Consider the following 10,513-nt stretch of genomic DNA (forward strand, 5'->3'; position numbering starts at 1 on the left):
GGTCTTTGTGTGGGCCACTTCCACGGTATACGCTCCGTGGTGGGTGTTGTTTTTAGTTTTATATACTTAGTTTTGATGATGAAAAATAATATTTTATTTAATCCCTAAGTCATGAATCAAGGTTGTGGTTTTCAACATAAATCAATTTCAATATCAAATATTACTTTGTGAGAATGAAAACCAAATAAATTTTCAAGTATCGAAATTTCAAAGTCATATTTTTCTAAGTCTGGAAAGTTAGCACCTTATAAGAAGACATATATGAAAATGTTTTCTTTTTAAAAAACTAACTCCCGATAATTCAATAGCTAACATTCATTAGTGATAAAATGATTTTTAACGAATTTTTCAAGAAATAAACAGTGTATATCTTAGAGGTGGTAAAATTGCAAAATCCTAAATTTGTACTAAAACCCAAATTCTACTTTCTTATTCTTATGGATTTTGATTTTTTAGATATTTTTATTGAATTCAAATGGGGGTACTTTCTTATTTACATTTATATATTAAAGTAAATGGAAGGTAAAATATAAATTAAACAAAATGAGGACATTTACTTATGTAAATATGTTGGAATGTTTTCAAGCTTCATTCTGTTGACTATCTTTTTCATCTGTCGACTGTGTGCTTCAATCTGTCAACTATGCCCATAAATAGTCGATTATGTGTTTAAGGATAGTCGATTATACCTATTGTTCTGTCGACTATGTATGGCTTCTGTCGACTATATTTCATTATTTCGACTATTATGTAAGGATAGTCGACTATGGTATTTCTTCTGTCAACTATGTTTGTATATGATATTCAAATTTTTTTTTATATTTTCGAATCTGTCGACTATGTGAATGTGATAGTCGACTATGACATGTTTTTGTTAAACAATAGTCGACTATGCCTTATTGTCTGTCGACTATACATTATATTATATCGACTATCTTTTTTGCAGAAAGCTTCCAACAGCTAGTTTTTCAAACTCCAACGGTCACAAACGACTAGTTTCCTCTTCAATCTTTATGGATACTTATATATACAACTCATGGATGATCAAGAAGAGGCTAATGGATGGGAACGAGTTGATCTAAAGAGTTCAAATTATTTTTCTCGAGCTTATAAAATTTGCGCTTTCACTGTGCTTTAATTTTTCTCTCAAAAAGGCTTCGATTATCATTTGTATTATCTTGTTCAAGCTTTTTACTTTATTTTTGAGAGATCTTGTAACTAAGAGATTTATCTCTTAGATCCTCTCTTTATTACACTTCTTGTATTTCCTAACTTGTGTAGCTAGAGGGCCTACTTGGTTTAAGTAGGAAGTTGTATTTCCTAGTTTATGTAGCTAGAGGGCCTACTTGTGTAAGTATGAGATTTTAGTGAATTGGTTTCAAATCCTTAGTGGGAGCTAAGGTAGTGGATTAGACTTGGTTTAAGCCGAATCACTATAAATCATTTGTCTACATTTGTCATTTCATATGTTCTATATTGTAAATCACTAAAATCTCAATTGGGTCAAAAAGAGTTCAAGTTCAAAATTATTTTTAAAATATCCAATTCACCCCCCTCTTGGTGTGTGACATAGCACCTACCCGTTCTAACAGTGGGCGCTACCCATTCCCATCACTTGTAACCACAATACATCCTCACCATGCAATGTAACAAATAGGAAATGCAATGGTTTTTGCAGCATAAACGTGATGACAAGGCCCCTATAAACCAAGTACCAGGCCATGCTACACCCACATAGAAATTCACACATGCGATATGCTCTACATGCACCGGCTCACTTAGAGTACCTAAGTTGGTTCTTAGACCAACCGGGTCATGCAAATGCTCACACATCCTACCACACACAAAGCATGTCGTGGGATGCTTTATTATTTGTTATAATTTTAAATTCTTTTATTTGTTATAATTTAAAAATAAAAAATAATAATGAATTTGATGATGGTTTTTGAGACTGATTACCACGTGCCACCTCTGCGAATGGACCTGGGGAATAGGACCTCGAACTCGGCGATGTCAAACATCAGTGATAAAACCTGCAAGACAACGGAGTGACGGGGCTAGGGTCTACCCCGAGTCCCCTGGGGTGGACTCCGACGCTCAAATTAGTAGAGTAAATATAGATAGTAATGAATGTAAGAGTTAGAGAGCTTTTTATACCTGATGAGGATCTTTGTTTTTTATAAGCGGACCCGCTTTATGGTACCCGAGATAAAACTTGAGATAGGTGGGCATGACTCTCGAGGACCTTGATCAAGATGGAACGGGTCTCGCGGTTCGGCCCGGATCTTTCGGACTCCGCACTAGATTGTTGACTTGCCATGTGTCAGCCTTTCGGGCAATCCACGTGGCCAGCGAGCCCACTAGTGCGTAGGGGTATTCTTGTAATTTTAGGTAGTGCAATATCACTTGCCCCCCATTCCTTGAGCTGAGCTGAGAATCATGTTGGGTCGAGGAGTAGCTTAATTTATGAGATTATTTGACTGTAGATTTTTCCCAATGTGCATAAGAGTATTTTTAGCTCGACAAATGATGATGATGATCTGCGAGACCAGCCACCATGCGCTACCTCGACAAATGGACCTCAGGAGTGGAAGCTTCGGACTTGGGTATTCCTAGCCTTGGATCTATAACCTGCACTTTGGACTTGGTTATGCCTGGCGCTGTTTGTGGGGATGTAGCCTGTAAGACAATGAAGCAACAGAGCTGGTCAGGTTGGGATTCCCTGGTCTGGCTAATCAAGTTGGGATATCCTCTGGTCAGGTTGGGATTTCCCCTGGTCAGGCTAGGATCCCTTTGTCTGGTTGATCAAGTTGGGATATCCTCTAGTCAGGTTGGGATTTCCCCTGATCAAGTTGGTTTTTCCCCTGGTCAAGCTGGGATCCCTTGGTCTGGTTGATTAGGCTGAGATATCCTCTAGTCAGGTTGGGATTTTCCCTAGTCAGGTTGGGATTTCCCTTGGTCAGGCTAAGATCTTTTGGTTTGGCTGATCAGGTTGGGATATCCTCTGGTCAGGTTGGGATTTCCCCTGGTCAGGCTGGGATCCCTTGGTCTGGCTGATCAGGTTGGGATATTCGCTGATCAGGTTGGGATTTCCCCTGATCAGATTGGGATTTCCCCTGGTCAGGATGGGATCCCTTGGTCTGACGCTGATCAGGTTGAGATATCCTATGGTCAGGTTTGTGGACAGTCTAGGGCACTTGACCCTTGGATTTTTGCCACTTCCATGCAAAGATAACATTTAAATGATAACGGTAATTTAAAAAGCACATCATCAATATTTAAATGACATGTCATAATTAATTTAAATGATATGTCAACATTTGAATGACACGTCAGAAAATGTTAGTCCCTATGATTATAAATATGTAATGTAAGTTAGATATTTTTTGAAAAATGAAAACTCTATTCAACTCTTCAAAGTATATTGACAATACTATTTATATTGAAACAATTTGAATACATGAAATTTTGGGGAGTCAAATTGAGTTCATTCCACAATTAATGTGAACGAGCCTAGCCAAATTATTTTGAATATATCTGGTTGACTTAATCTTAACAAAATATAAATAATGACAAATATTGTTTTAAATCTACAAACAAAATTCATTTAAGCACAACATAAGCCTAATAAAGCACCAAAATCAACATTCAATATTCCAAATCATTTCTAAGAAATTGCAGGCTGTTGAGTCTTTATATTTGTTGCTTTCCTTTGCTTTGCAACACTCCTTATGTGGTGCCTCTGCAACTGAGCCTCTTGTTGGAGATGATTTTTTTTAGGTATATCTGATATCTTTTTTATTCAGTTGGTTAGGTGTAACTATTAAGTTTTTCGTTACTCTTATTTAATTTGTGGTTTAAAAATAATTTAAAATATTAGTTTAAAGATGAATAATAAGCATGAATCAGATGAACATCAATTTTTTTAATAGTTCAAGGAGTCCTAGATATATAAAGTCACCATTAAGTTTTCATCTACGATCAATTAACTTTTAGTCTCAAAATGATCTAAAATATTAATTGAATGATGAACAATAGACACGAATTAGATAAGCCACGAAACACCATATTTTGTAATAGTTCGAGGTCCAAATGTAAAAAGCCTCTAAATTATTGTCACCTTCAATCCATGAACACCATTTTATAAATAGAAATACTATTTATACACCAACGTTGTACACTTCATTACATACTTAAGAAACTATAAATATTTTTTCATAAAATTATTTCTAAATTTCAAAAAAGAGAAACACTGAGGAGGTGTCTCCACATCCTTATAAGGCTATTGATAAAACAATTGTAGTTACAGGTGCATTACTATCTAAATGCTTTACATTTCTAGTCCAGAGCTTTGAAAAATGTGATAATTGTGACTCAAATTTCAAATTTGCCTATAATTAAGACTTCTAATTTAATAGTGATTAAGACTTCAAATTTAGCTATAACTGGGACGTCAAATTTGACTTTGATTGGAATACATCTCCAATTAAAGAATTATCTTTGTGGCTCTTTTTTTAATTAGAATATGGATTTGTTTATTTTATTATTATTATTTTTTTTGTGTAGATCTATAGATGAGTAGTAGATTTATAAATAAGCTCCCAATACCCTGGAATTAGTAGCAACTATATCACTATTGTAATAGCAATATTATCGTAATGATATTTTATTGTTTTTTCCAAGATTTTTCTCGATTTGGGTCTTCCACGTTAAAATTTTGTGTTCGTTTTTGTGTTTGATGGTTTGATCATAGTTTGATTTTTCTTCTAAATCCTTACAAACTGGTATCAAAGTCATTGGATTAAACCATCAACTTTTAGCAAATCTAAGCTGTTAAATCTGCAGTTCTTCATCATCTTCCATAGCTAGGGTTTCTAGTTGCCATAATTGCTGCCATTGTTGACCACCATGCTTCTGCCGTCAACCACCAATAGTCTTCTTGCCATTGTCGACCGTCGTAAGCTTTTTCCAATTGTTGTCGGTCATCGCAGCCACCTTTTTTAGCGTCTTTTCGGGCCATCTCCTTCGCAATCGACCATTGAACACCTTTTTTCGTCAAGCTCTTTTGTTTTCAATTTCGTTTTCCTTCACCCATTGTCACCGATGACTCGCAGTCATCCATTTCGTCTCCTCTAGCCGCTTACCATCCACCTAGGTCATCTCTTTCCCCTCGTCTCGTCGTCAATCTTTCTTGTTAGGATTACAACCTCGTCGTCAATCCTCATCTTGCCATTAATTGCCTAGCCATCACCATCGTTTGATGACACGCTATAGCCATCAGCCTTTCTTCATCTTCTGTCGTTAATAAAGCCTTCCAAGGTTTCCCAAATCTACCCATATTTAAATTAGATCCACATAGATTTGATCATTCAAGACCAGATTCGACTTGTCAAATCTGCCCAGTCCAAATTTGACATATTCAGATTTGCCTCGCCTAAATTTTTTACCTAGATCTGTTATTCTAGTCTGATTTATGTTGACCTTTTGTTTATTGGCTTTTGACATTATTTAGGGTTATTTGATCTTCCTAATGGCTACTTTAAAGTATGAAATTCCATTTTTGAATTAGAATATTAGAGTTTCACAATTACAGGTTAAGATGTGTGCAATTTTTGCATAGATGGATTTAGATGATGTACTTTTGAGCTTTGATAAAATGCCACAATCATGGAGTACTAAAGAAAAACATTGTAAGGATCGTAAAACCCTTATCTCATATATATTTTCATTTATTGAATCAAATTTTGTAGGATATTTTGAAAGAAAAAACTGTTGTTTCTTTATAGTTAAAATTGGAATAGTTGTGTATAACTAAGAGCTTGACTAGTAAATTACATCTAAAGCAAAGATTATATTCTCATCGAATGATATAAGGTACGTCTATTGAAAACTATTTAACAGTTTTTAAAGAAATTGTTTTTATTTAGAAAACATGGAAATCAAATATGATAATGAATATTTGAGCTTAATTTTGTTATGTTCTTTATCAGTTTCATATTCAACTTTTAGAGACACATACTTTATAGCCGTGACATTCTCACCTTAAATGAATTCTATCATACTTTGTTCTCAAAAGAAAAAATTGATAAACAGTTATTGAGAAATTTAAAAAATCAGGGAGAAGGTCTTTTGATTACAAGGAGAACACGTGATAGAAATTATAGTAACAAAGTAAAAAGTAAATCCAAATCTAGAAATAAATATAAAACCTATAACTATTATAAGAAAAAAATGACACATAAAAAGGGAGTTTTTAAACTACAAAACAAACTTAAGACATAAAAATCTGACCAAAAAGGAAAACAAGTAGATAATTCAAGAAAATCAATGTTGTTGAAAATAATAGTAGTGATGGGCAACTTATGGTGGTAACCAATGAAAATACCAAATCTTGTGAAAATTGGATACTTGACATAGCATGCACATTTCATATGTCTCATAATGGGGATTCATTTTTTGACATATAAAACTTCATCTACTAATGATGTGTTGATAGAAAAGAATTATTTTTGTAAAATTGTTAGCATTAGAATAGTTAAAATTAAGATATTTGATGGTATTGTTAGAATTTTAACTGATGTCAGACATGTTGTCGACCTTAAGAGAAATCTTATCTTATTGAGTACTCTTAATTTAAATGGGTACAAATTCATTAGTGAATATAGAGTCTTTAAAGTCAATAAAGGTGTTTTTATTGTGATGAAATATAAAAAACAGTATGGTAAATTATATATTCTGCAGGGTTCTATTGTTATAGGTGATACTTCTGTTACAACTTCTTTGTCAGATACTTATATCACTGAATTGTGGCATATGTGTCTTGGACATATGAGTGAAATAGGTATGACTGAATTAAACAGAATAGGACTTCTAGAAGGGCAAAGTATTGAAAAATTAGAATTTTGTGAATATTGTGTTTTTGACAAGTAAAAATGAGTCATATTTAATAATAATATTCACAATATCAAAGAGACACTAGACTATGTCCATTCATATCTCTAAGGTCCTACCAAAGTACCCTCTAAGGGTAGTGCCAAATATATGTTGACTTTAATCGATAATTTTTTTAGAAAAATTTGGGTATTCTTCTTGAAACAGAAGACTAAGGCTATGTTCTCTTTGCTTTTCAATTTTTAATTTTGAGTTTTGAATTCATTTTCAATTTTTAGTTTTGATAGTCTATTTTCAAAAAATTGAAGATGTGTTCTCTTGATCATTTTGGAAAACTATTTCTCAAAACAGAAAACTAGAAAATGGGTTCTCTTTAAAATTTTGAAAATAATTTTTAATGATATTTTATTAAATAAATTTAATTATCCAAAAAATTAAAAGTATTTCATTTTGAATAAATAAATAAATTAACTTAGAAAAAAAATAGTAAGTGCAATTATAATGCAATTATAATTAAGAAGCATTAAAATAAAAATTGAAGACTTGAACTAGTATTACATAATGTGATTATAAATGATAAGATTGCATCATTAGAAAACGCGTTTACTTTAAAATTTTGAGAAAAAATATTTTATAATATTTTATGTAATGAATTTAATTATTAAATGACAAAATTAGCTCTTTTTAATAAAATTTTATTATTAAAATAAAATAATAATTTTAATTAATAAATTACTGACATCTGAATAATAATTTATATTAAATATTATTATACATAATATGTGTAATATACTTAATATTATTATTTTTAAAATTTAAGAATAATTTTTTTTCTATCTTCTTTTCTTTTTTCTTATTTAAAGCCAAAAAATAAAAAATAAGTTGTGTTTTTCATGTTTTGGATTTAGAGATTGTTTTAGTTGAAAACAATCATAACAACATTTGTTGTTTTGAGTATTTTTTATAATTTTTTTTCTTGTTTTAAAAAATGCATCAATCCATCAGAGTATTGTATTGCAAAAGACAAACTCAAAAAAAATATCAAACCCCTTAAAAGTTATGATGAGACTGATCTTCTTATCTATACTTTGAGTGTGCCTAAAGATATCAATTATAGCAAGCGTTGTGTGGATTTGGTTGATATTCATTAAGGAGATTAATTTTTCATGATTTTCCTAGAAGAAAGAATTATAAATAATTTCATATTTGAATTTTGTGTCAAGGTGGAGATTGTGATAATTGCGACTCGAAATTCAAATTCTTCTATGATTGAGACATCTAATTTAACTATACATAGAAATATTTTGGTTGATGTGTGTGACACCCCGATCCCCACTATCAGGTGTCACTGTAACCCACTGTTACAACCTCGGCCTATCTCGAATGACAGTTATATCTTGCCAACATAAAGTTTTAAAATAATATGGTGTCCTAGGTGGGGTCTAGGCTTCGCCGCCTTCGACTATCGAGAACTCGGGTTTAAAATACATAGGCAATAGAAATTCACCTGATTCTCATGCTCGAGTAGGCCTTTAAATATAAATCCAGCTTCCGTAAATAAATAAAAATAAATATCAACATGCTCATTAGACACGCCACACAATCAAGCATATTTAAACATATTTTATATCCCAACCGCAACTGACCGGTTCAAACACACACTCTGAGTTACTCATAGCAGCAACTTTAACTTGATCTTAATCAAATTTTATTTAAATCATAGCCGTCTCCCGTAGTCAAATACAAAGCATATATATATATATATAAATATTACATAAACGATACAGAAATGCGACCCACATTCTCACTGTCCGTAATCACTGTTAACCGACAACTCTTCCACCAACGTCACTTTCCTTTTCTTAAACTCAAACCCATTTGTTGGGTTAGTGGGGGCAAAATGAGGTAAGTCTGGAGACTCAATTAAGGTAATATGCAATGCAATAAATTAATGAGCATTATATCATAGATAAAAATGAAGTGCAGCATGCATGCAAGCCCATCCACCACACTTATCTCAGGCTCTAGGTGGCCCCTAGCGATTTCTTCTAAGACCCCATCTTAAGTCTCTCACGGTCAAAAAATCACCGCCTCATGCCTAGACATTCTCTCGACATCTTATGCAAGTCATGACAAAAGTAATTTACACACAAAACATATTAAATCCTTACCTCAAGTTGCTTGTCACATGATAATTAGTTTTGTTTCGTTGAGCAAACAGGTATCGTACCACAAGACCCTTATCACAATTATATATATACATAAGGTTAAGTAATTAATTAAATAGCCATGGCTTAAATTTACTAATTTAACTAATTCAACTAATTTAGCAATTTAACTAACTAATTTAATAACCTTTAACCCAGTTAAGCTAATTATTGAATAAACCAAAGCTCTAATGTTCTTACCTTATTGCCAAATTTCCCTTCTTCAATTTACGTTGAGAGCTTTTGCTTCTGCATTCAATTTCACTCACCAAGCCACTTCTCCCTATTTATAAACCTCAACCACCCACTATTTATCCTCAAATTCACAATAAAATCCACTGAATTATCTTCACAAGGCACAAGGCTAATTATGCCTCTATTACATGGCTGAAGGCAAGTCCTTGAGGGCCAAGAATGCACTAGAGGTTGCCATGTGGCAGCAAAATAAAGGAGACAGGTGGCTGGTGCGGCAAGGGCACGCAAGCCCACGTGACGCTGCATGGCGCTCGCATGGGCACCAGATGGTGCCCTGAAACGGCGTCATTTTGGGCATTGAAGGCTAATTAAAATCAACCAAAAGTCCCCCAGCGCGCATGCAAGCCCCAGCCTCGATCCCGCATCATCGGCCTAGCCTTCCTCCCGCACGACCACCTACACTGGCTACTTCCTCATTTATTATATGCCTCCCACTGAATTTAAGGAGACCTCACCGGTACTTTCAAAAATTGCTTCTAAGACCCCAAAGTTCTGGAAACCAACACTTGACCCCCTTTAAAATTTACACTATTACCCTGAAACTTTTGGAAATCCCACTTACACCCTAGATTAATAATTACACCCATATCCAAATTTACCAAATATTCTCCTATTTCCTCAAATCAATGTAAATTAATATTTTCTCCTAAACCTTCAAAAATTTAATAACCATCTCATGTACCAAAATTAATAATTATTTATTTCCAAAATTCTAGAGCATTACAATGTGGTTAAAGTATTTTACTCTAATGGAAACAATAGTTATAATAACAGAAAATCATATAATAAATTTTAGACCAATATTGGTTCCACATCTTTTAACGTTAACATGAATCTAATTCATAATATGTTTGGAATACTCGAAATAGGAGAAATAAATACATCTTGGACATTTAGCCTTGTAGAAGCCTCCTATTTAATTTTTGAAGATGATTTTGTCACTGAATTTATAGATGATACATTTGATGTTTTACTCTTGTGTTCAGTTTTGATGATGAAAAATATCAAATAGTTTTATACTCTAAATCAAAGTATATGATTTGGAAACAAAAATTAATTTCAAATACATTTGTGAAAATGAAAACCAAATGATCTATAATTTTCTATAGATGGAGATTTGCACAAACAAGTATTAAGATTTAAAAGAATCTCCTAAATAT

The sequence above is a fragment of the Diospyros lotus genome, chromosome 13 (assembly GCF_014633365.1).
Source record: "Diospyros lotus cultivar Yz01 chromosome 13, ASM1463336v1, whole genome shotgun sequence".
Lineage (NCBI taxonomy): Eukaryota > Viridiplantae > Streptophyta > Magnoliopsida > Ericales > Ebenaceae > Diospyros > Diospyros lotus.